At 40.5% G+C, this 26,864-nt stretch overlaps 1 protein-coding gene across 2 annotated transcripts in view; it reads left to right on the forward strand.

Annotated features, from left to right (window-relative positions):
* The window catches only part of asmtl (acetylserotonin O-methyltransferase-like), a 158,556-nt gene that overhangs the window by 110,012 nt on the left and 21,680 nt on the right, over positions 1-26,864 (forward strand). The window contains exons 17-19 of one of the 2 annotated variants that reach the window (XR_012599926.1): positions 10,284-10,358; positions 13,318-13,379; positions 21,084-21,154. The gene's annotated coding sequence lies outside the window, so the exon portion shown is untranslated. Of the gene's footprint in view, positions 1-10,283; positions 10,359-13,317; positions 13,380-21,083; positions 21,155-26,864 lie in introns of those variants that run through there. The other variant, XR_012599927.1, reaches the window with a different exon arrangement.

Consider the following 26,864-nt stretch of genomic DNA (forward strand, 5'->3'; position numbering starts at 1 on the left):
ACATGAGTCTGGTTCTGTCCGAGGTTTCTGCCCGTTAAAGGGAAGTTGTTCCTCTCCATTGTAACTTGCTAAATGCTGCAAAGTCCTGTACTCATGGTGGATTAAGATGAGATCAGACTCCTTATCTTGTCTTGATGTTGTGTTTCTGCTAATAAAATATTATTAACATTTACGGGTGTAGACCTGTGAATGTTTTTGTAAAGTATCTTGAGATAACGTTTGTTATGATGGCGCTGAACAAGCAAAGACTTTGGACTTTTTGGACCTGTAGTCCAGTTTCTGAAGGTGGCAGACTGCTCCTCTTCATTTTCCTGTAGCTTCACGTTTCCACTTCAGAGCTGCAAACAAATTAAATGCTACTTTGATTCAAAAATAATGTTTTAAATTAGACGATTTTGAAAGGACGTCCTTTGAGCAGTGGGGAGGTCTTGTGGACGTCATGAATGGACGTTCAGCAGCCCACCCGTGACAACGTTAAACTCACCTGGCCCTCACAAAACGTCAGCAATTCACCTCTGTCATATAGAGTTATGAAGTTTTCCACCTCCAAGATTAACTTTTACTGATCCAAAACCTCAGATTCCCTCTGGATCTGAGCTGATGATGACTCCTGCCCATGTGTCAGTGACGTATTTTTGATAAACAAGGATGAGAATTATGATGGACATGGAGATTTGAATGATCGTTTCCAAGTTTGATTTCCTGTTTGGTATGATCTGCTGTGCAGAGATTGACATGTTTCTGCAGCACACACTGCACACACGTAGCCGGATATTTTCTAAGACAAGTATCTCCCCTCGTTCGTTTTAAAAAAATACTTTCGTCCACACGCATCTGGTAAATCCGCTGGCACGCCAGACCCATAATGGGCAGTGTTTTCCTGACGTAAAACCCATGCCAGCCAATCAGAATGAGCCCTCATCATTCAGCTGTGACGTTTGAGAACCATAAACTCTGTTTACTGGCATCCACATCAAACCAGAGTTTTCCAAAATCTTCACTTTGGCCAGTTTTCAGAAAACATCGTTTTTAGTGACGTAAAGCTTTCATTTCATGTGAACGACAGGCTTAAACTAGAAATGTATGTGGTTTCCTAAACACCTGGCTACGTGTGGACATGGCCTGGAAAAAAATGGACAGATGAGTGTGTGAATCAAGGGTTAGACATCCCAAAAAGTGATGAAAAGACTTCGTTTGAGCGTCTCTTTGCTCAGTGGGCTCACACACTCCTGCTCAGATGGTCAGATGTTGAACTGTGTATCGATGTCTAAGTTAGGTCATGGTTTGTTTGGACCTAATTTAAAAAAAAAAAAGAAATAAACCAGGACAGAGGAGACTGAAACATTGTTTACATGAAATCCTGGTGTCACAGGGTCAAAGGTCAGGGAAGGACCTGAGAGCCCGACACACACGCTGCACATTACAACAAATCTTTCAATCCGACATTAAAGCCGTCACAGCTGCTGCTGGTTTTGACGTCATTATTACTGGGACAAAAAGCCGGCGATGACATCTGAGCCGCTGATGTTGAAGCGCTGTAACATGTGATCTCTGACAGCGTTTGAAACACTTGCTCCCTCTTTCTCCCCGCACCTCCCTCTGTTTCTGCAGTGATGAGTGACACAACAGCAGGTGCTCGAAGAACCGTGGAGAGTGCTTTCATTTTGCCACTTATACGACAAATTACCCAGACAATGGACCCGGCGAGCTGGGACAATAATTCAATTCCAACTGTTGACTCTGGGCATTCGCCTGCGTGCACGCGCCGGCCTCAGGAAAGGAGGAGATTCCTCCCCGCGTTAAAAAAAAGAAGGAGCAAGATAATGTGAACACAGTCAGAGAAAATGAAAGGTAATCTTCTTTATGTGGACGGAGATAGCAGCAGATGAACTGGCCTAATATGAGCACAAATATGATTTAGGGATTCCATGCGTCAGGTGGCCCGGACTCAAAGTGATTTGGATCAATAGTGTTTGCTGGGCGCAGCAGAAACAGGGAGAGCGGAGCAGAGGAGCAGAGGAGGGAGGTGAAGGAGGAGACGCATAGATTTCACTGAGGGGGGGCGCAGCAGCAGCAGAGCTGTAGTCAAATTTCACCGGTGTCAAATTAATTTCCGTGTTATCTGGAAATTCAATTAGAAAGGCCCCCCCTGCCTCCTCCTCTCCTCCCTCCTCTCCTCCTCTCCTCCCTCCTCGCCTCCTTTGTGAGTAAGAGAGTGTCGGACATCCCGGCGTGACAGATTACACTGCTCAGAGTGCATATCAGGCCGAAGTGTTGAGGCCCACTAATCCGCCCTCTAATTCTCAATTAGTGTAAAATGAGGCCATAAATCACGCAGACAGGCCGATCGATGGAAACGTTGTTTTAGGAGTGATTGGCAGCCTCCCCAAAGGTTACTGTTTAAGTTGGTTTAAGGTTACAGCTCTGTGCAGGCTGCAGGCAGGCGCTGTGTGTGTGTATGTCACGCTGTGTGTGTGTGTGTTGGCTTGGCTTGTGGTTGGGAGGGCCGGGGGGGTCGAACTCAATCTATATGATGCAGGGCCTTGCTCCTTTGGGGATACAGCAGAGGGACAGCACCAATTTTTAGCCCATCAGCCGTCCAATTTTTCTCCTTTTCATACCTGCTGTAGTAAATGAGAAACAAATTAAATTTCACCCCACTATCTCCACAGAAACCATTTAAATCCTTTATGGAAACCAAATTGTCCCCAGACAAATCGCCCCTGGTTCTGTGGAAATACACTGCGGCGCTGCAACCGAAATAAATTTGTGTCACTCTGGATCTGGCTTTGTCTGTAACGCCATTCATTGGAGGATCCGCTGAAAGAGAGGGGAATAAAATAAGGGGCACTTTTGCAGGAACAAAAGGGCTGAAAAGGACCCCAGCGCCACATTCTCCTCCTCGCCCTCCTCTCCATCGCGCTCCTCTCGCTCCAGCCTCCTCCTTTGCGCCCACTTCTCCCCTGTGTGGTGTTATTAATTTTCGGCCAGAGTTTTTGCATTCATGAGGTTGAGATTGAAATGGAAATGAGGGCTGAGCCGAGCCGAGCTGAAGCGAAGCAGCCTCAGCAGTGGCCGCGGCCAAACGGGGGCCCCCAGCACGCCGCGCCGCGCGGCACGGCGCTCCAACGCTCAGCCCCGACACGTGTCAGAGACGGAGGGGGACGCGGCAGCCGCCATCCAGCCTCTCATTCCCCCAGATTACCAGCCCCTGACATCAATCACTGCATCAGGGAAACAATGCATAAAACGGCCCCAACAAGGGCGATGAAAAATTACTGACAGTGCAGGAGAGGAGGGGAGGGGCTACTCCACCTTCAGCCACGCTAAACGATTCACAGCACACACAGGGGACAAGGAGAGAGGTGGGAGAGGAGAAAATGGAGAGAAAGACAGGATGTAAGGCAAATGAAAAGAAAAAATCAGACGTAAAAAGACAGAAAGACAGAAAGAAACAGGAGAAACTGAAGAGAGGAGGCTGGTTCATTAGCCTTATTTGTTCTTTAAAGAGGGGGTATTGTGCTTTTTTGACTCTTTATTGTGTCCCTCTGGTGCCCCCGTAGTATCTGTACATGGTTTTTTAATCTTAACTTAAACTCTATTTTTCTCTCTGGTGTTTTTGAAAAGCCTTATTTCAGCCTCTGTTTCAAACATTTTTAATATAGTGCCTGTCTCTTTAAGGCTCCCTGCTCCACAAACCCCCTTCACTCTCATTGGCCAGCCCTCTGGGGGCAGACCTTGGTGTTTGAGGCCAATCCAACGTGTTGTGAGGCAGTTAGGGGGTCCTTATGTTGGGACCCAATCTGGTGAGGATCTGGATTTATTTTAAGAATGTGGCGTTTTGATGAGTTCACAGACAGATTCAGAGATTTCTACAACAGATGAACACGTAGAGGTTTGAAAGTCTGCACATGCTCAGTCTGAACATCCAGCTACTTTATATCCATGTTTATAATACTGAAGCTTAAAACTTAAAATGTCGAACCCTCTAATTTGTTTATGGTCCATAGTACTAAGAGGTTTTTTGGTTGTGGTTGTTTTACTTATATTATTTTATCTTATTTTATTTCATTTTTTTTATTTCTATTTTCTATTTATTTTTGTTTATTTTATTTCATTTTTAATTTGTCTTATATTTTTTATTTTATTTCATATATGTATTATTTATTTTTATTTTTTATTATTATTATTATTATTATTATTATTATTATTATTATTATTATTATTATTATTATTTTACTTTTTATTCATTTTTCCCCACCCAAACTACACTTTAAATTGTTAGTTTTCAGTATACTTGATGATAATCACAAACTTGGACATATGTCTACACAGTTATATATTTGGTTGGGACTTGTTTGCACTCTTTCACTGTCGGCCAGTTACCCTGTTTGAGATTGAGGGTATGTACTTGAAAAGATTTTTCATTTTGTGTGGGAAGGGGCAAAGACATACATGTAAATGTTACTACCCCTGATATTCCTATTTTTGATACAAAAGTTATTTTTTAATTTATTTATTTTATTTTATTTTTCTCTTAATTTGCTTTCAATTAAATTTTTTTTAAACATATTTCATAACAATGGTCAACATTTTATACTAGTTTTACTGTTTTTTCCTTATTTCTGAAAAATGTATTGTACTTTGTCTCGCTGCAAAACATTTTTAATTTTGCATTAAATAAAAACTTAAATCCCCCCAAAAAATAAATAGATAAACATAAAATGTCAGAGGGCTGTTTGCAGTCCGTCACAAAAAACGCCATCGTGTGCAGTGCACACTTCATAACACGTGCAAAATTAAACTAATAACTGACAGAGTTTTAGTCATTTAAAAAATAATAAATAAATAAACTTAAGTGCAAAATCAAATAGTTTAACCATTAACTCACCCTGGTTTATTAAATCATATGAACAGGATCTGACGTGTGTCAAACCGCGGCAATGTGGCGCCAACTACTGGCAAGGAGGACTAACTCAACATAAGATCATTATTATTATTAATATTAAAATTATTATTATCATTATTATTATTAAAACACCTTTATTTAATGAGGAAAAGGACTCATTAAGATCAAAAATTTCATTTCCACCACAGACACAAATACACATTATACACAACACAACACGAAAGTATGACAAATACTCCAAGAATTAAAACATCTGATTTTCTTTGCCTTGAGAATCAGTTGCTGGTTTCTGTGCTCATCCACCTTTAATTAAGGGAAATAATGACCCTAAAGTCAGAGATCAGGGAGACAGTTGAGTGTTAGCATCAGTGTTTTTAGCCCAAAAGCTAACATTAGCTTCATTAGCAAAACAAAATGAAGTAAACTGCTCATTTGTTGACCTGTTTTGTGTAACAAACCAAGAAATAGGCATGTAAGAAAAGGCATGTAAGGACTTTTATGCTTTCATCTGTTTTTTTGTTAATCACTTTAACGCAAAACTAAGTGAAACTGTGCTAACAACAAATCAAAGCGCTACATTTAGCTCTGTTTGGTCTCCATAGCTGACTTTTACCCTGTCCACTTCCTGTGGTCACATCTCAGACAGAGTCACTTCAAGTTCACGTCTGACCCAATCAGGGCCCTTATTGATGACATCACTACACGGGGGGCCTTTTTCAGGGGGTCTGTGGAATTCCTCTGGAGCAGCACAGACCGGTCCATTATGAGCAGCATTATTAACTCTGCTCCTTCCTCCCCGTCCTTTCTTTCCTCCCCCTGCAGCCGCGCCGTGTCTGCTTTGTGTCCTCTGCAGCTAAAAGCTAATGTGCTGAAAGGCTGCTTCTTGTCTCCCTGAGCTTATTGAAATCATGTGAATGCCATTTGTGCTTAATCCTTCTGGGTGTGCCATAAAGAGAAGAGAGTCGGCAGCTCCTGAAGAGAGATGAGAGGACCTCAGGGGATTCACTTTGCTTCGCCCCGTCTGCCGAGAACCAGAGGCAGAGAGAGACAACTGACAACCCAACCAAAATACGTCTCATAATTTGATTAGGTTACGATGACAATCTTTATTTATAGTCGCTCTCAGAAGCGGGGGGGGAGGCTGGGTTTTTTTGTGGCGTCAGATTCTCATTCACTGGTTTCACAGCTGGCGTCTAAATAAAAATAAGTGATGCTCATGTAGCTAGAGGCTAATTACAGACAACAGCGTGTCCATCTGACGCCGGCCCCAGCCGCTGCAAACACCCACATGCCTCATTAGCTTTGTGATCACTCATTTGATTTAGCGAGGGGTCGCCTCCGCCCTTAAAAAATCCAGGAAATCAAGTCACTGGAACACCTTCCATATGCATGAGAATTACATCAGAGACGGTTGTGTTGTCGAGGCTTTTGAAATAATAATGCGGCAAATGATAACGCCTCGGGACGCTACAACTCCTCATTACGGCTCAGAGTAGCTCTTGTAAAGGAGAAAACAGGCTGCAGAGAACAGGAAACATGGCGGCGCTTGAACAACAGTGGTATTTATATTCACCCGTTTACATCAAATTGTTGCTTCCCCACAAAGAGCCTGAAACAGCAGCCGGGTTTGAACTCGGGGTTAATGAAAAAGTCCCTGGCGTCAAGTTACCTGCTCGTCTGCGGGCGAACCCGTCTGTCGAAACAAACATTTCATTTGTGCGCCACATGTTTCTCAGACGAGACCCCTGTAAAAGTTGTTCAATAAATTTTACCGTCTGTTTTACAGACCTCCCCTTTCCCCCCGTGTCATTTTTTTAATTGAAAGTGGATTCTAACTCGGCTATAAACATCATTCCACCCAATCAGAGCTGGTTTAGATCAAACGCTCGTTTCAACGGGCCGCGCGCTTTACAGATGCCTTCAACCTCGCCTTGTCTCCCAGGCGCTCGCACTGTTAAACACTCTGGCACTCTTTTAAAGCTGGGAGATGGCTGTCACTGTATTTTGTCAGCAAAGCATAATATTTCTTCAGGAGTTCTGAACCTGGCACTCAGCGGGGTGGAAATGAAAATAAGGCAGTACATAAACGGAGGGAGTCAGCCGTAAATCACCTAACACGCTCAGGAGGCAGCAGGTAGACGCTGCGCTGTGCTGCGCTGCACGGCGCTGCTGGCTGTCACAGCGCTCCCCTGGAAAGCAGATTGGACACCAGCCATCATGCTTTAATCAAACTGCACATAATAGACATGTCGCTGCTCTTTACGACACACACACACAGTCCAACACACACACACACACACACACACACACACCAAAGAAGTGAGCTCTCAGACTTTTCCAACTCGAGCTATTTAAATGTGGCTTATGTTTGTTTGTTTGGGTGTCAGAGGTTATTCTTTTGTGGTTTCCTAAAAGCGATCTTTGAAGCTTAATTCACACACACACACACACACACACGCCGTCTTCAAAGGTCGCCTCTCTTTGCTGTGATATGAAGCTTTTTTCCCTCACATGTCAAACGATAACGTTATTGTTGGAAAGACTCTTTTATTGCGGTATAATTTTATTCTGACTCTTTCCTTTCTTTTTTTAATTAAACAGTCAGCGTCTCTCACGGCTGTGGCTTTGCATTCTGAGTGCGGTTTGAGCGCTAACAGCTAACAGATGGGAGCATTCATAATGCTGTGAGAGCAGGATTACACAGAGCGTTCAAACAATGGAGAAACTCAGCGTAGCAATGAACTGATGCGTTCTGCTTTTTCTGTCCTCTCTTTACTGACACAGCCAAGGGTCTTCAACCTGTGGCTCCTTGTAGCTTTAAAAAATATTATTAAAATAAAGAATAGTTATTTTTCTTCCAGAGGGTATTGATGATTAAAGACACCGACACTAAATAAAATCCTGCGTTAACATTTAGTTGAACTAAATCTTCATCCCATCTGTCAATAAAGTCTGCCACCGCTCTACTTCACCTCCTACAACATCAACAGCCCACCAACTTTCCATGCACCTGTGGCTAACCTCAAGTTTTACAGCCCTGGGAAGATAACTACATCTACAAAAAGACTCATCTGGAAGAAAATACTGATTTGAAAAACAACAGGCCAACTCAATATACATGACTAATAGTGGCAAGACATTATCAAACAACAAACAAATGATGAGTTGAGTGGAATTATAAATATATATTATAAAATTAAATTATTCTTTTGAATTTTTTTTGACAATTTATATAATTTAATTTTGATTTTTAAACTTGTTTGAAATGATTTGTTTATTTTTTGTTCTATTTGATTATTTTGCAAATTTTGGAAATTTATTTTTTTTTATGAAGTTCTTGTTTTTTTTATTCAAATTTTTTTGATAATTTTTAATTTTTGTATTTTTTTTGCAAACTTTGGAAATGTATTTAAAAAAGATTAAAAAGTCTTTAAATCACATTTTTCATTTTTTATTAATTATTGTACAGTTTTGGATTTTTTTATTAAAAAAATTATATAAATTTGTTTTATTTTATTTTTTTATTTTTGAAAATTTGCAAATTTTTTTTCAATTTTTGTTATAGATTACAAATTTCTTTAAATTTCAATTTTTTGATTTTTTTTTCAATTTTTGTTAAATTTTGCAAATCTTTGATTTTTTTTGTATTTTCAATTATTTTTTCAATTTCAAAACTTATGTTTTTGTGAAGCTTTGCAAATTCTTGGAATTTTATTAATTTATTTATATTCATATTTATTTGTTATCTGGAATTTTTTTTTTTTTTTAAACTTCACATCACTTCATCACATTTACAATTTCATAAATTCAAAGAAACTTCTGGTTCAGATATTCACTAGATTTTAACTATGCATAGAACATTTTACCCTTTGTTGTCTTTATTGTGAAGACTAAGCAGATTTTGTGGCTGCTAAATGACTTTAATCCAGGTGAGCTGAGGTAAACGGCCCCTATGGGAGTAAAGGGTGCAGACCCCTGAACATGGCTGTTTTTTCAAACATATCTCATGTGCAGTTTTATTACAGAGTCTTCTTTAGCTTAAAAACCAGACAGCATGCTCTAAATCCTCTGCGCTCTCTTCGTTACAGCTTTACAAATGTCAGAAAAGTACAAACAGCCCGTTAAAAAAAGCCTGACATCCTCCTTGTAAGTGCAAACTCTGTAATATGTCATTTAAGTCAAAAATAGGATGTGAAAAATAATAATAACAGCATCCTCGACACCTCCTGAGTCGTTAGACTTCAACGAATCATGCGGCGGTTTGACTAATGATGCTCTCATTATGTGAGGTGTGCGTTCAAAGGCACTCGAAGGTTGTCTACCGAATGATTACCGTATTCAGCTCAAAAGCCGCTCTGATTGTGGAGAGGCTCCTCCAAGCTCGAGTACCCTCAGAGTCTCTACAGGTCACATCATCAAGTTTGGCTTTGAATCGTCCTCTTTACTCTTCACCTGCCACCAATTTACACCAGGAACCCACTGCAGGAGGAACTCACTGCAGGAGGAACTCACTGCAGGAGCTTTAAGCAACTCTAGGCCACAGGAAGTTAAAGAAGAGACAAAAGGATTCAGATAATCTGCCACGTTTGCTCTCAGACCTCTTAAAAATGGCCGCTATGTCTGTCTTTAGCTCCAAAATATGACCCCAGAGGTTTCACTGTTGTACTCGTTTTGTTCAGTAGTCGCGTTAGCTTTAACAATTCTGCAATAACAAACCAAATTCTTTAAATATTCTTTAAATAACAAACATTTTTTATGTGTGAATTTTTAGCGTGTAGCCTTCATTTGCACATGGTTAGACGATGGATTGTGGGATAATTATGTGCTATTTTGGAGGCACAGACCCCAAACACCAAGCTCTGCCCTTAGCTCCGCCTCCTACAGGCCTCCAAAAGGCCAGCCAATCAGAGGGATGTAGGTTTGTGAAGCAGGGAGCCTTAAAGCGACAGTGTTTCAAACAGAGACTGAATGAGGGTTTTCTAAAACACCAGTGACAGAAAGATAGAGATTTATTTGAAACAAAGTAATGCTACTACAGGGGCACCAGAGTGACAAAATTAAGACTAACAAAAGCAAAATACCCTCTCTTTAATGCTTTAAAAAAGCCACAAAAGGATTCAAGACAATTAGAAAAAGGTTTGGTTATATCTGCAGCTTTCTAAAATATCTTTTTCTTTGGCTGCAGGTTGGTTTTTGTTGACTTTCAGCGTCTTTTTTAAGATTTTACCTAGCTAAGAACATGCACTGCTTTGTCCACAGGGGGCGCCAAACTCAAAGCTGAGTAAAAGATCATCACAGTGTCTTTAAAAGAAGCCGTAAGATGATTTATGCTTCGTTGCATTTACCCAAACTCTGCTTTGTGTTTTTCTCACAGGGCTTGATGCTGCAGCGTGCATCCACAAGAGGGCGCCACTTCACGTCTGCTTCTTCTGCCCAGCTGTTTGAGAAGGTAACGACATGGATATGTTTACATTTTGTACCTGACTTGCTCAGTATTGCTCCAAGTGTTGTTGTTCTTCATCTGGCTGGATGTGATGACTACGCTGCTCAACACTGCCCCAACTTTCACTGGTGGTACTGCAGCTTCCAGAAAACACCATGTGGAGTTGATCTCTGCGCTCCTGGATTTGAGTCACGGGATTGTTTTGACTGTTTGTTTTCTTGGCTAACACCAGAAATGAACCTTTAAAGTCTGAATTTCTCATCTCTAAATTTGAATTGGGTTAGGAAACAAGAAAAAGACGCTGTTCAGGAACAAAGAGCGTCTCATTTTGACGTCTTTGGCCCCTGAATGAGACGAGTGTGCGATGAGAGCAAACGCAGCCCTCGTGCAGTTTGTTAATGAAGTGCTGCGATGATGTCGCATCACCTGCAAAGTGACAACAGCTCCACAGTGATGCTGCGGTCCCCGAGGGGAGGGAGACAGATGCAAGCCGATTTGAGAGCAGACACCGGGGACAGTAAACCAAAACCAATCGAGTTACAGCTTCATTACATAAAGCCAGAGAAGGTGCTTTAAACTTTATGAATGATAACCCAATAGGTTGAGCATTAGCCGCACAGATTGACATGTGACAGAGAGGAGCAGATGGTCCACCCTCTCCCTCTGCGTCTCCCTGTAACACCGTATATCTTGTCGAGCGGAGAGTTTTATTGATTGAATTCCTGCCCTCAGACACGGGTCCTATAGCTACATGTGTCAGGCTGCTCCTCGCTGCAGGAAACCCAACACCGGAGCACAGGTTGAGCAGCAGGGCCCGGGTTGGCCTTTCCTGACAGTCACACAGATAGTCCCATCTGTCATCTGGAACAGGGCTTTTCCTGTCGTCACGGCCTCATTACCACTTCCAAACACGAAACACGTCCCCAGATTATCTGAGCAGTTTTTGTTCTGCATCTTTCATCAAATTAGGAGAAGAAAACAAGATCCAGCATTTTTTAGTCTTGATTCTGTCTGTTTTTAAAGAGGGGGTATGGTTGCTTTTTCTGAGTCTTCATTTCATTTGTCTTTAAAGAGAGGGTATCTTACTTTTTGCTTATTTAAGTCTTAATTCTGCCTGTCTTTAAAGAGAGGGTGTTTTTGACTTTTTTGAGTCTTCATTCTGTCTGTCTTTGAAGAGTGGCTATTTCACTTTTTTTTGTTTTTATCCTATTTTTTCCTTAAAGAAGGGGTATTTTTGCTTTTTTCTAGTCTTAATTCTGTCTATCTTTAAAGAGGGGGTATTTCACTTTTTGCTTATTTTAGTCTAAATTCTGTCTGTCATTAAAGAGCGAGTATTTTTGCCTGATTTAGTCTTTATCCTGTTTTTCCTTAAAGAGGGGGTATTTTTTCCTTTTTTTTGGTCTTAATTCTGTCTGTCTTTAAAGAGGGGGTATCATACTTTTTGCTTATTTCAGTCTTAGTTCTGCCTGTCTTAAAAGAGAGGGTATTTTACTTTTTTTTTTAAGTTTTTATCCTATTTTTTCCTCAAATAAGGGGTATTTTGCTTTTTTTTTTTTTACTTAATTCTGTCTTTTTTTTAAAGAGGGGGTATTTCACTTTTTGCTTATTTTAGTCTTAGTTCTGCCTGTCTTTAAAGAGGGGGTATTTTACATTTTTTTTTAGTTTTTATCCTATTTTTTCCTCAAATAAGGGGTATTTTTGTTTTGTTTTTTTGTCTTAATTCTGTCTGTAATTAAAGAGGGGGTATCTTACTTATTGCTAAATTAAGTGTTAATTCTGCCTGTCTTTAAAGACGGGGTATTTTACTTTTTTTTTTAGTTTTTATCCTATTTTTTCCTCAAAGAAGGGGTATTTTTGCTTGTTTTGGTCTTTATCCTGTTTGATCTTAAAGAGGGGGTATTTTTTGCCTTTTTTTGTCTTAATTTTGCCTGTTTTTAAAGAGGGGGTATTTCACTGTTTTTTCCAGTTTTTATCCAATTTTTCCTCAAAGAAGGTTATTTTTTTTTGCTTTTTTCTAGTCTTAATTCTGTCTGTCTTTTAAGAGAGGGTATCTCGCATTTGGTTTTTTTTTGCCTTTTTTTTGTCCTCTCCATGTACCTATGGTATCTCCACATTGTTTATTTCTTAAGAAGCTATTTCCCTCACCCTTGTGTTATAGAAAGGAACAGGGCTTTTCCTGTCGTCACGGCCTCATTACCACTTCCAAACACGAAACACGTCCCCAAATTATCTGAGCAGTGTTTTTATTTTGCATCTTTCATCAAATTAGGAAAAGAAAACAAGATCCAAAGGCTCGTTTTGCAGAAGATGAAGAGGTTATCTCGAATAAAAGGAGCCTTGGATGTGCTGTTTGTGTTTTGTTTCCCTGTCAGGAGGGTAATTGCTGCGGTTGCAAAAGATTAAGGTCTTGTGAGAAAAGCATAAGCACTGAGTGGACGCAGTGACGCCGCCAACCACAGTTTAATCACCGGGAGCAGAGTGTGACCCGGCGCTCCCCGCAAACAGACGACTTAAGTGCAAACAGAAGGCTGCAGAAATGTCTCCCTTCAACAAACAGTTCATCATGTGGAGTAAAGTATGAAACCGTGTTATATAATGATGAGCATCAGGAGTGATCCACTGCTCCCAAAGACCTTTCTCATCAATTATCTGTTATTGGAGCCTCTGTATCCTGTGTATTGTGATATTCGTTTACGTTTGATGAATGCTGCGCTCGGCGGGTGTTTGCGTCCCCAGGATATCTTTCTCCCACTGATGTACTTATTAATAATAAATTGAGCGAGGAATGTGTGAGTCCTGCCTCCCTCCACTGTGATTATAGAGACAAAGGAGTGTTTGAAGGATCCATCTTAATACAAAGACACTTTATTAGATAAAACTAACTTGCACAAGACAAATAGTGACGCAGAGGCTCTGGAGGAGCAGCAGCACTCACATCCTCTCGTCTCCTTTCCTCCTCTTTAAGGTTTTTTAGTCAATTAGGATCCTCCTGAACCAATCAGAAGAGGAGGACCTCCACGCCACCAGGTGAGCCGACACCAGAGGTTCAGATCTGTGGTTTGTGGTGATTTTTATAAGTTTTCTCACAGTGCAAACCACCAGAGTCATGTGTCATTCATTCACATAACCACATTTACAAGCAGCCGCCTCTCACTTCCCGCCTCCCCTGCTGTTCTTACACTAACAATACATAATCTCCATGTGTCAGACAGTCAGGGTGGAAACACACAGCCTGGTATTTATGCCTCCATCGCACCTCGCCACCGCCGCCACCACCGCTGAATGCATCTCCTCTATCAAAGAGCAGTCAGTCACCTCGGCCGTATAAATCACCCTCCAGCTGCACTTTGTGAAAACACGCCGATTGAGTTTGTGCAGCGAGGTCGCCCCGTGAAGGCCGTAAATTTCCCTGCTAACAGAGTTAACATTGATTCAGATATAAGCACTTGTCCGTGTGTAACAACGATAACCTTTTAGTAGATTTGGAAAACATATTTGACACCCATTAAAATAACGAATGATTTTTCTCCTCCCCAGAGGAAGGAGGAGAAGGTGTGTTTGGACAGGAGGAGGATGAGGGGGGGGGCTCACAGAGCGGACGGCACATTAAATCACAAATGTGAAAAATGATGTTGGTATTAGACGGCATTAGGAAGCAATAAACTGGACGACACTGAACAAACACTGGCCGATGTTTTCATATCAAACATATTATGTTAACACACATCTGCTGCTCTGCCTGTGATTGATATAGCCCGAAAATTATTAAACATTAAGTCACACACACACTCACTCACACACACACACACACACACACACACACACACACACACACACACACACACACACACACACACACACACTCACTCACACACACTCACTCACACACACTCACACAGGTTTCTTGATTTTTCTGCTTTTGCTGGAAATTCATGAAACTTGGAGCCGAGGTGTTCCTGTGATAGCTAAACATTAACCATGAAACATCAAGAAACACTCACAAAAGAGATCTTTAAATCTGTGCTTTTGCCCTTTAACAAATCTGAGGCCTCCACACAGATATATCACATCTGAGAAATACTTTTTTTTTTCTTTAAAGAGGGGGTATGTCACTTTTTTCAAGTCTGTATCCTGCCTGTCTTTAAAGAGGGGGTATCTAACTTTTCTGTCTTCATCCTGTTTGACCTTAAAGGGAGGGTATTGTTGCTTTTTTAGTCTTAGTTCTGTCTGTCTTTAAAGAAAGGGTATTTTTGCGTGTTTTAGTCTTAATCTTGTTTGTCCTTAAAGAGAGGGTATTTATGCTTGTTTTTTTTTTGTCTTTATTCTTTCTGTCTTTAAAGAGGGAAAATCTCACTTTTTTGTCTTTATCCTGTTTGACCTTAAAGAGGGGGTAGTGTTGCTTTTTAAAATCTTGATTCTGTCTGTCTTTGTAGAGAGGGTATTTTTGCTTGTTTCAGTCTTAATCTTGATTGTCCTTAAAGAGTTTTTTTTTTTTGTTGGTTTTTTTTGCCTTTTTTAGTCTTAATTCTGTCTGTCTTTAAAGAGGGGGTATCTCACTTTTTTGTCTTTATCCTGTTTAACCTTAAAGTGTGGGTATTGTTGCTTTATTGGTCTTAATTCTGTCTGTCTTTAAAGAAAGGGTACTTTTGCCTTTTATATACCAATATTCTGTCTGTCTTTAAATAGGGGGTATTTTAGTTTGTTTTTTGTCTTTATTCTTTCCGTCTTTAAAGACGGGGTATCTCAATTTTTGTCTTTATCCTGTTTGTCCTTAAAGAGAGGGTATTGCTGCTTTTTTTGAGTCTTCATTCCATTTGTCTTTAAAGAGGGGGGTATCTCACTTTTTGATTATTTTAGTCTTAATTCTGTCCGTCTGTAAAGAGCCGGTTATTTTGCTTGTTTTTAGTCTTAATTCTCTGTCTTTAAAGAGGCGGTGTCTCATTTTTTTTTTTTTTTTTTTTTTTTTTTTTTGGTTTTCTATCCTGTTTTTCCTTAAAGAGAGGGTATGTTTTGCTTTTTTCTAGTCTTAATTCTGTCTGTCTTTAAAGAGGGGGTATCTCGCATTTGTTTGTTTTTTTGTCTTTTTTTTGTACTCTCGATGTACCAATGGTATCTCCACATTGTTTGTTCCTAAAGAAACTAATTTTCCTCTCCCTTGTGATATAGAAAACTCTTATTTCAGCCTCTAGTTGAAACACTTCCTTTTAAGATTTTCTTCCTGCTCTGAAAACCCCCTTCCCTCTAATTGGCCAGCCCTTTGGAGGGCCAAGCTACGAGCAGACCCATCCCTCCACTGTGTTGTGAAGCAGTCAAGAGATCCCAATCAGTTTACAGACAGATTCAGATTTCTAAACCATATGAACACGTAAATCTTTGAAAATCTGCACACGGTCAGTCTGAACATCCAGGATTGTTACTTTATATGTTTAGAATATCATAATACCCCCTCTTTAAATATTTACAGATGTTGAAAGCAGGTGCCAAATTCTTTCACATTTAATGATTCATTTAGATCTATTTTCAGCTCAAACCTAATTTTGTTGTTTTATTTTTGTAAGAGGTTTAAAAAAGTATAAAAACAGCTTAAAGGCTGTGTCCATACTCAGTGTTTCTATAGTTCTGCTGATTACCTCTGAAATAACTTCACCCCAGCTTTAAACGAAGCTGTTCCTGCTTAAACAAACTCCTGATTAACAGGATTAATAACCGGAGAAATTCACGCTTCATGGGTTGGATTAGACACACCTGAGCTGCACGTCTCCACGCTGCAGGCCTTTAATGTGTCGAGCATTCAGACTGTGAACGCTGTGCTGCAGCTGACGCGTTCAAATGTCTTTAAATCCTTTCTGAGCAGACGAACTATTGAAACTTCAGCTCCAGGCTTTCATGAAACCGTGCTGCACAGCTGATCGCTTCCATTTTAAGTGCATACATGAGAGAGTACGTACACGTGTCCGTCCCCTCAGAGCTGAGGATGTATTTTCACAACGCCACTCTCAGGTTAGCTTCGACTTCAATGGGCTCTGACAAGAAAAGCTCATAGTCTTGAATTTGTAAAAGTATCAAAGAACAAAAGAAAGAACAAGTCTGCGTCTCTTATTTTCCCTCTCCCAAAAAGCAGGAACACATGTCAGGCGAGTGTGTGTTCTTCCAGAGCTAAAATATTTTCCCAAGCAAAAGCACCAAAGTGACAACTCCATCACTGAAAGTAGTTTGTCCTCCGCAGTTCAGTGAAAATATTATGAGAAGCCCGAAGAAGCCGATGTGGGAGGAGGGGGCCGGGATGAGTGACGGACAGCTTTGACACACCGGAGTACTTAGACAATTACTAACAGTTTCTGCCAGTCACCACATCTGACACAACACAAACACGCCGAGGATAATTTTACACTACACTGCCGGGCACGGGTCACTTTAAAGGAACACAGGGAAGCCCCATTCAGCTAGCGTTTCAAGGCCAATCATCCAAATTGGCCCCCACGACACACTGGCTGCCCCCTTTCTCTGTCTCACACACTCACACACACTCACACACACACACTCGACCATCGAACTCTGTGAACAGATGATAACCATGAAAACAAGAGCAGATCTTTGAAGTGCAGCTGTCAGTCAACATGTTTCCAGAGCTGTGAGGGTAAAATGGTGCACAGGTGTGGGAGCCGACACAGGCAGACCCCAGCAGGTCAAGCAGATACAGAGGAGGAGGAGGAGGAGGAGGAGGAGGAGGAGGAGGAGGAGGAGGAGGAGGAGGAGGACGGGCCAAGGCTGTGGGAACAAGCCCTGTTCAGACACAGACTAACACTGAGGAATTCTGAAGCACACTTTAAATACAAAGTTGTGCAGAATTTGTCGATATTGTAGAAATATTTCCTCTTAAACTGGGTGAGATATAGATTCTACTCTTGTATATGTGCGGAGAAATGGCTAACTAGTTTTGGCTTTAATTGGCATACACACAAAAACAGCAGTTGAGGGTTATTAGGGATTGAACAATTAACAAAATCCACAGTTTGGATCTTATCACGTGTTTCTAGGTTCGGTTCAGTGAAGATTGTTGCTGTTATTAACACCCCAGAGCACCATATACCAGGAGTCTGCATCCTTTACCTTCATAGGAGCCGTTTTGCCTCAGCTCACCTGGAATAAAGTCATTCAGGAGCTACAAAATCTTCTATATGTACGCAATAAAGTCTATTTAGTGTATAAAATTCTGAACAAAGTTAAAATCTGATGAATAATTATCTAAACAGGAAGGTTTTTTTATTATTATTTATAAAATTGTACACGTGATTTTTTTTAATTTTTAAAGTTATTCAAAAAAATAAAAACTAAAAAATTTTAAAAAGCAAAAAAAAAGTAAAAATTTCAAAATGTTTTGTTATTTAAATTTAATACAAAAATTTAAAAAACATTTAAATTTTTTTTAAAAATGTGCAAAATTATTGAATTTTATAAATTTACAAAAATTTCAAAATTTTTGAAAGAATAATTGAATTTCATTACATTTATTGATAATATCACTAAATTAATCATTTTTGTTGTTTGCTAATGTCTTGCCACAGATCAAGCCTGTTTATTATTACGGCACATTGTCAGTTAAATGAATAAGTCCACACAGAATTAAAGTCTGTATTTTCAATGAACAGTTAAAATCTAGTGAGTAATAATCTGAGCCAGAAGTTTTTATTTATTATATTTATTTATTTATGAAATTGTGCATATTATATCTAAGTGTAAAAAAATACATAAATTTACAAAAAAGCTAATGAGAAAAAATTAGATTAACAAAATTTACAAAGATTTACAAAAACAACCCAAAAACGTTAAAATTTCAAAAAAAATAAATAAATTTCCAAATTGGCAAAAAATTACAAAACAAATTTAAAAAATCAAAAAAATGTTAGAATTTCTTAAAAATTCTGAGTTTTTCTTTGGAAAATTTAGATTTTCAAATCTTGCAAAAAAATAGAATAATGTTTAAAAAAAATACAAAAATTTCACACAATTTTAAAGCAAAGAATGGAATTTTATAAATTATGAATTAAAAAAAATAAAAAGATTACTGGAATTTTATAACATATATGTAGAAGTTTGTTTAACTCATCATTCTTTGTTGTTTGCCACATTTAAAGCCTGATATTAAGCAACACATTGTTAGTTTAATGAATCCATCCACACAGAATTAAAATCTGTATTTTCTTCCAGATTAGTCTCTTTGTAGATGTAGTTATCTTCCCAGGGCTGTAAAACTTGAGGTTAGCCACAGGTGCATGGAAAGTTGGTGGATGTTGATGTTGTAGGAGTAATAACGTGGGAAATCAGAAATACACACACCCCAAACCGAGTTCAGTAAACCAGGTAAACCAGGTAAACCAGGTAAACGGTTCGGTTTGACAACTCCTGGCTCACTGTTACTCTCCTGATTTCAGGCTTTATGCAACGCTAAGCTTATGGCCTGTGCCTGCAGTTCAGTCAAATGCCATGCTAAGCTAACATGCTAGTAGAAAGATTAGTTTCTGAAAACAATACTCATGAGAGAGCAAAGTAGTGTCCATAAGACCAAAGCAGCGCTGAAAACAGGAAACGTTACCCTGAGGTGTTGTGTCCACAGGGGGCGCCAAACTCAAACAAAGTGAAACTTCCTGACAGGAGCTTTGACTCTAAATTTAAACAATGAAAATAATCTGTTTTTGGTCTGAAAATGACCCCACTCACCTCCTCCTATCATTAATATTTCATCATTCCATGCGTTCACATTCAGACGTGCGTCTTGAAGTTGTGCTGACAAACTCGGCTGACTAACTGGATGAAGTGAGGTGTAGAAGTCACATATGCTAATTCTAATTTTAAGGTTTGGATGGGCTTAAAAGAAAAGGCTGACATATTTTCATCTCTCATTAATTCAGCGCCTGGCATCCAGCGATGAATACAACATGTCATAAAATAACGCGCTTCAAAGAGTGTTTGCTTTCCACCGCTAACGGCCGCTCATTCAGTTTGAGCCCACATCAAACGTCCAATTGACAGACATCCTTGTCATTTCATCATTGGCAATTCACCAGTGTCCACTTTCTGCTGGGAAACGACTTCCTTTTATTTCCAGACAACAGCTTTAATAACAGGCTGCCAGGCTTCAGGACGGAGACTTTGAATTAATCTGCTCAACAGAAACGCCGTCATTATACCTGTTAGGCCCCCGCGTGTACGCTGTATACTGTGAGACGGCAAGTTTGGAGCTGTAACACAGGTCAAACGCCAGCGAGGTGTGTTTACGAGTCATGAAATGCAGCGTTTGGTGCAGGTGATCCTGGAAACAGTGGACACACAGACAAAACACTTAAGAATGGATATGGATTTAGTTTTCGTGAATTTATTCAGAAGAAGATGACAGCAGAAATAGTTTGGAAGAAATTTTACAGAAGTAAATTTATTGTTTATCTTTTTTTCTTGTGTGTTTGTTTAAAGATTAAGTATGAGTAAAACTGTGAGCTACACAGTTAGCTTCTGAGTGTCAGTGCATGTGCACTACTGGTGTGGTGGTTTTGGCGTGCACCCCATGTACAGGGACTAAGGCTTTCATGGTTTAGCTTCCAGTTTTGAGCTTTCACTGCTTGTCTTCCCTCGCTTTTTGCTCTCCACATTTCCTCGTGTCTCACTTTAGTCGTCCCAGCTACTAAAGGTGAAACGGTCACGAGGTTTCCTGCTGATTTGAAGAGTTTTGAATCTGTTTTTCAGTCAGAATTCAGCAAAGTACTCTGAAGTTAGCGAATCCACAAATAGCGAGTGTTTCCCATAAATCATGATATAACAAACGTTGATGCATTTTGCTAAAATAGAAGAAATAACAAGTGGATGTTAAAACAAGAATACTGTGAATACACTGTGAATAGCATGTTGCTACTCTGCCCTCTGGTATTCCCTCTGTTGCTGGGTTAGCACAGCTAGCTTGTCCATCTTATTGGAGATAGATCTTACGTTCCCAATAACGATGGATGGAAGGACAGGTCCATGTCGTCACTTCTTACTCCAGCAAGTCGTCCTCACCTCCTTCTCCTCACCTTGTGGGGAGACATCTGGCCTAGCACCAGTTAGCATCGACATGCTACAGGCTGCTAACAGCTGATTTTATGTGTAAACTATGCAGCCATGGTTACATGTAGGATCTCCAGACAAACACAGGAGAAAAAGTAGTAAAAAATATCACTGAAGACAAAGTAACGAATGCATAACAAATGCAAAGATGATGAAAAAGAAACAGGCAGCCACTTGGGCGGCGCCTGTGTTATGCACATGCATAACGTGCAGATCCTCTTCCTGGGTTTTAAACCAGCAAACTGGAATATTAAGATGGTAAAATTTGGTGCAGAAAAAGGCAAAAACCCCAGGAAGCTGTAGAGTCCTGTTTTCTTGTGAATTTGAGCAGAAGTAGTTTTTCTGTTCGAGGTCCAGGTCCCTACAGGAGGTAGTTCGTCCTGAAACGCCTCATGCTAAGCTCTGATCCTGCGCCGAATATATTTGTATAAAGGAAAAAAAACATAATTGATGAGAAACTTGGAGTAATCTCAGTTAAATAAAGTCCACTGCTCTCTAGGCTGGATCGTTATAATCCAATAATCTGCTCATTTTTCCGTGTTGTCATACTTTTATTTGTCTGGGTGTTTTCTCTCATGTCTGAAAAAAACACATTTACATCCTTACAGTTTTTTTTTTTCCCGTTCCCTCGCGCAGAGCCAGTGGTTCCCAAGACAAAGTGACCCTTTTTCCCGACGCGTGTCTCCGACCTGGTTCCACCCCCTGAAACTTCAATGGCTCTAAATTTGGAACAGCTCGAGTCACCTGTCAACGCTGACAGCACTGTCACTTCTGTTCACTCCAGCTCGGCCGTGCATCCGGGCTAATTGTTCCCCAGATGTGAACATCCTCAGCCATCTAATCACACTCCATCGTGATGTGTGTGTCGGAGTCCAGGTTAATCTGAACTGAGCGCAGATTTCAAGAAAAATCAAAAACATCCTGATTGGCTGACAGTCCTGGTTAGCTGTGTGATTTCAGAGTGACTACGCCATCTCCAATGGACCTGGACCTCCCACTGATGAGTGCTCGATGGAATTTTGTTTGAAAGACACTCCTTAGAGATCTTACCCACACACACACCAAACACACACACACACACACACACACACACACAGACTATCAGAGAGTGAGAGTGAGAGTCCAAACTCATAACTGTCAGTGATGGACAGGTTGATGCAGAGACGTTTTGAAGTGACAGGACGGACCAGGTTTCCGCTGCAGACCCCTTCTGATTGTTTTGCATTTTCTTCTTCTCGCTGCGCTTAGATGTTCGCCGGGAAATCACAATAACTCCATTGTTGGTATTTTTACTCGGTGTCTGTCTGGATTGTTTGACTGGGCAAATTAACAGGTCTAATGGTTTGAATAATTAGGAAAGCAGCGTTTTGTTTCAACAAGCGCTCCTCCAAAGAGCTGAAAGAGGAGCTGAAAGAGGAGCTGAAAGAGGAGCTGGGAAGCAGCGATCCCCTCCCTGCGTGTACATGCCAACACATGAAAGTCATTTAGCTGCACTTAACTGTCGAAAAACAATTAGGGCAAAGCCGAACAACATCTGCATGCACATGTTTTCTCTATCCTCCCTCTTGCCAGCAGAACAAGTATTGGCAATCCTCAAATGCAAGGTACACTTCATGAATTTTACATTAAGCCTGATCATTACCATAACGATGCTATCAAAGATATTAGGAGCCTTCAACGCTGTTTTCTCCTACACAGGGCGCTCTCTTAGATCTCTTGTCAAGAAGGTGGGAATCATCTAGCATCACGGAGCGTGCAGCATGCACGAGCCCGCTCCTAATGAGTGTGTGTGCATGTCTGAGTGTACCGTATGTAAATCCTGCTGTTGAGTGATGGAGGAGGGGGGGTGACACCGTCTGTGGGTGTGGGTTTGTGAGCAAGTGTGTCATAAATTCTTATAAAGAGGCGGCATTGTCTCCAGTGCTGTGTTGTCTGATTTATCTTCAAATCAGTGAATGCTTCGTCGCTATCATCAGCTTTCTATTTCTGCTGGTTCGGCTCCAGAAAACCAGATTTTTCATGTTTGCATCGGTTCAGACAAACGGGACGATTTCAGCTGTTTGGGAGGAGAAAGTACGAGATACGAAAGATGGATTTACAGAAGTTATATTATTTTAGGTACAGGTACAGACCCCTGACGTCTAATAACTTTTTTAGAGGCAGGTCACTAAAAACCTTTGTTTTTTTATTTATTCATTTTTTGATTGAGTCGTTTAAAGAGACAGTGCATATAAGTGATCATTTCAGCGCAGCATACAAGAAGAAATTGCATCTGCAAGTGATACAACGTTTAACTTCTGTGTTTTTGGAGTGATAAGTGGGCCTTGATCTGGAACTATTGGAAAAACAGTGACATTATCATGTTTGGTGTGATTTACTTTGTAATTCTTTTGTCAATACTACTACTACTACTACTACTACTAATAATAATAATAATAATAATAATAATAATAATAATAATAATAATGATAATAATAATAATAATAACAATAATAATAATAGCATAATAATAGAAATAAAAAATAATACAAAAATTTAACAATAATAATAATAATAATAATAAATTATTATTATTATTATTCCCTTCCTGAACACTTAAGGCCACTTTGAAATTCAATAAAAACACATTCATAAATGATCCATCCTTTATTCGTTTCATCTGAAGAGGCAGAGTTTAGGACATATATTGCAGCCTGCCAGCAGGGGGAGCACCAAAATCTTTGGCTTCACTTTGAGGGACATGTTGTATCATCCATGTTTTTATTTAGTCCATGAAAGAAGCTTAACCGTTCACAGCAGCAGCTGAGCTTGTTAGCGTGTTGATTAGGAGTGGGTAAAAAGTATTGATAAATTGATTCAGCAAACCTTCTGAATTGATTCATCTCCTGGCAAATGGGGGAAGAGTGAGTGTTATTCGCGTTGTATGGACAGTGGCCATGAGAGACCAAACAAAAAAAAAAAACGGCAGCCAAAGCAGCAGCAGCAGCATAAAGCCAGATCCTACAGCTTTAAAGTCTGATGTTTGGGTTGTTTTATTGCTCCAAAAGGTGTGGTCACGTACTACAAGTGTTCACACGAGGCATGAAAATCAATAATCAAAGCATTTGAATCAATATCGAATTAAATCAAATCACAACCTAAAGAATCAAAATCGAATCGAAACAATATTGGATCAAATCTATATCAAATCGAAACGCAACCTAAAGAATTGAAATAGAATCAAATCGATATCAGATCGAATCACAACCTAAAGAATCAAAAATCAAATCGATATCGAATCGAATCGAATCAATATTGGATTGAATCGAATCGCAACCTAAAGAATCAAAATCAAATCAATATTGCATAGAATCAAATCTATATGGAATCAAATCGCAACCTAAAAAATCGAATCGAATCGAATCAATATCAGATCGAATTATATCGAATCGATATCGAATTGATATCGAATTGATATCGAATTGATATCAAATCAATATTGAATCAAATTGAATTGAATCGCAACCTAAAGAATCAAAGTCAAATCAAATCAAATTGTGAGGTTCGTAGCAATACCCAGCCCTAGTGCTGATGTTTGCTAATTTATAAAAATATAACTGCAGAGTAGGGATGGTATCGAATTAGGTACTTTTAAAATCAGACAGTACCATGTTTAGGTACCTGAACACATCCTTGAGACTGTGAGAGAGTGGAGGAGTAGGAGATTTTCCAAGCTGGACATGAACACACCATTACAAATTTATATAATGAGAAATAAATACGTTAATTTGAAAAACTTGAAGATATTATTGTTAAACAAATCAATATTTATTTCCACACAAACACACAAAACTACAGAAAATTGGTACCGTTGAGTCACCATACTGATTGCCAGGTACCTGGTTTCAGTACCGTATCTTTTCAAATGTGAAAGGTTCCCGTCACTACTGCAGAGCTCGTCTCCACTTCTGTTTTAGCGATAAAATTAAAGACTGCTTTAAATGAGACTTTTATTTTATACATTAGCTTAAACAAACAATTTCATCCTGATTAAAATGAGCAGCTTCGAGGGAGACGTCCTGAAAGCAGTTATTCCTTTTTTTATCTCCTGGAAGAGTCTGGGAACCAGCTAAAACCACTCCTGGCTTTCTTTATTAACTCAAACTGATCTTAAAACAAGTGTTTCATGTTTCCACTGCTACAATCTTCTTATTGTTTTTATTATGTCATGTGAAAAGCACAGATACCTGACACTCCGCTGCTTTGATACACGCTACACGCTCCGCCACGCTGTGGTTGTTTACCTGGATTCAGAGCGACTTACCTGTCCGACTCAGCAGCCGTATAGATGAGGTGTCGTAAACGAGCGCGCTCACTGAATCACGGCAGAGGATCAGTGAGTGCCGTACCACAGGCCGGTGATATCAGAGGCTCTTTCAGTCTGTCAGCGTGGAGCGGCTCTGAGGTATATCCTGTTTCTGTGAGCCCACTTCTGAGGAGCGTGTAAGGCACGCAGCATTTAAATTTAATCTGAGGAGTGGGTGGTTTGACAGACGTCCAGGACGAGGTGGAGTAATTAGCATTCTCCTCTCCTGGTCCCATCTCTCCCTCTCCTCTCCCCTTCTTCTTCCTGGGCGATGTGACGTCCTCTGAAGCCGTGAAAAAACCGAGCCCGTTTCCGTGTTGTCCTTCCTCCGTCGCAGCGCCTCACAAACGGACTGTAATTATTTTCTGGCAGGGACAGGATCAGTGCGGAGAACAAAGTGCACACAAAACACCCTCGTGAGGATGTTGAAAATCTGCTCCGTTTGCACAAACACACACGGACAGACACACACATGATTACAGGCGGACAGGCATGTTCCTGCAGACTCACACGAAAACAAATTGGAGATGAACACAGGCACAGAGCAGCCCAACTTTCCCCGCTCGTCTTGTTATACTGAGAGACACTGATTTGCTTATTAATGCAACAAATGTCGGCTGCTTTCCGGCCATTTTCAAAATGTTGTTTACATGGGATTCACATGTTGTGCTGCGGCTAACAACTGCAGGGCCAGGTGTGTCCGTGCTGAGCCATACATGCACGGCGTGTACGTATGCACAGCAGCCAGCCGTCTAACAATCACTCAGCGCTCGCCGGTTTCTTCCTCGTGTTTGCTGCCAGCAAATTGGAAGGTCTCCCATACATATTTTCATATTTTCATATGCTGATGGCCGCGTTGCCGCGCAGGCATCCTGCTGCAGTGATTTGTGGTGCTCATTTGAAAGTGACGGCACGCAGGCGGCCACTGAACTCCTACTCAGCCGAGGCTGGAATCAGGCGCTCTTTATTGCTTTACAGCTAGCGCGCTAACCTGGGCACATTGATAATGGGCTGTTGTGCTAACAGGCAGATAACACATCCAATTCATCATCAACTCTGCAGTGTGTGTGTGTGTGTGTGTGTGTGTGTGTGTGTTTAAAGTCACAAATAAGGGACTGAAATGATGTAAAGAGCCGTCCAGAATCTGTTCGATTGAGTTGGTTTTAACATCGACTAACAGGCGTTCAAAGACACACACACACTCACACTAACACACACACACACATGCGCGCCTGTTAGTGAGAAATAATGCAGCACATGAAGTCATAAGTACTACATACAAAGTTTCTCATTATTCACTCTGAACTCTTTCTCTTATCAAACCGTCACACTGTGTGGTTGTTATACAATCTGATTACCTCCCCCTCCTCACCCTCCTCACCCCCTCACCCCCTCCCTGTCCTGCTCTCCTCCATGATTACCACACCGCCTCCAGCTACTGAATTTGAATTGGGGCCGCCTATTATTTTCCCCCATGTGATAGTAATTATTTACAAATTTGTGAGTGTTCATGTGAAATACAGGATGTTCTATTAGAGCGTGTGTGTACCAGCGGGGGGGCAGCGGCAAGGTCTTGATTCTGAATATGCTATTAGTGCAATCAGATGAAAACATGGCCACAGGTAGCGGAGCGGTCAGGCCGGACGCGCCCCAGAGACACGGTTAACCCAATCAGATTAATATTACAGATCGCCATGACCGCCTTTGTTTTCCATTCTGGGAGCGAGCGCTGCAGCTCTCAGGGTTAGGACGTGGCCAATGTGATTACCTACAAGAAACAAAAGGCGGGAGGGAGAGCGTCGCTTTTGGCGTCGCTGTATTCAATAACCAGGGAAGAAGAGACCGGATCGCGCCCATTATATTTCTTAATTTGGCGAATCTTCACGCAAATTACTCAGAACGGCCCGGTTTGGGTGGAAGCAGACGTTACAGAGAGGCGGCGTGATTACAGGAGACGGAAAGTAGTGAGGCTGATTGCACAGGAAGTAGTAATATTACCCACACACGGTGAATTAAACCATCAATCCACACACACACAGAGTGAGGCTCACGGATACAGTGAAGGAAATAAG

The sequence above is a fragment of the Halichoeres trimaculatus genome, unplaced genomic scaffold (genome assembly GCF_033239565.1).
Source record: "Halichoeres trimaculatus isolate MK-OKI-2021-1 unplaced genomic scaffold, fHalTri1.1 fHalTri1_scaffold_19, whole genome shotgun sequence".
NCBI classification, from domain to species: Eukaryota; Metazoa; Chordata; class Actinopteri; order Labriformes; family Labridae; genus Halichoeres; species Halichoeres trimaculatus.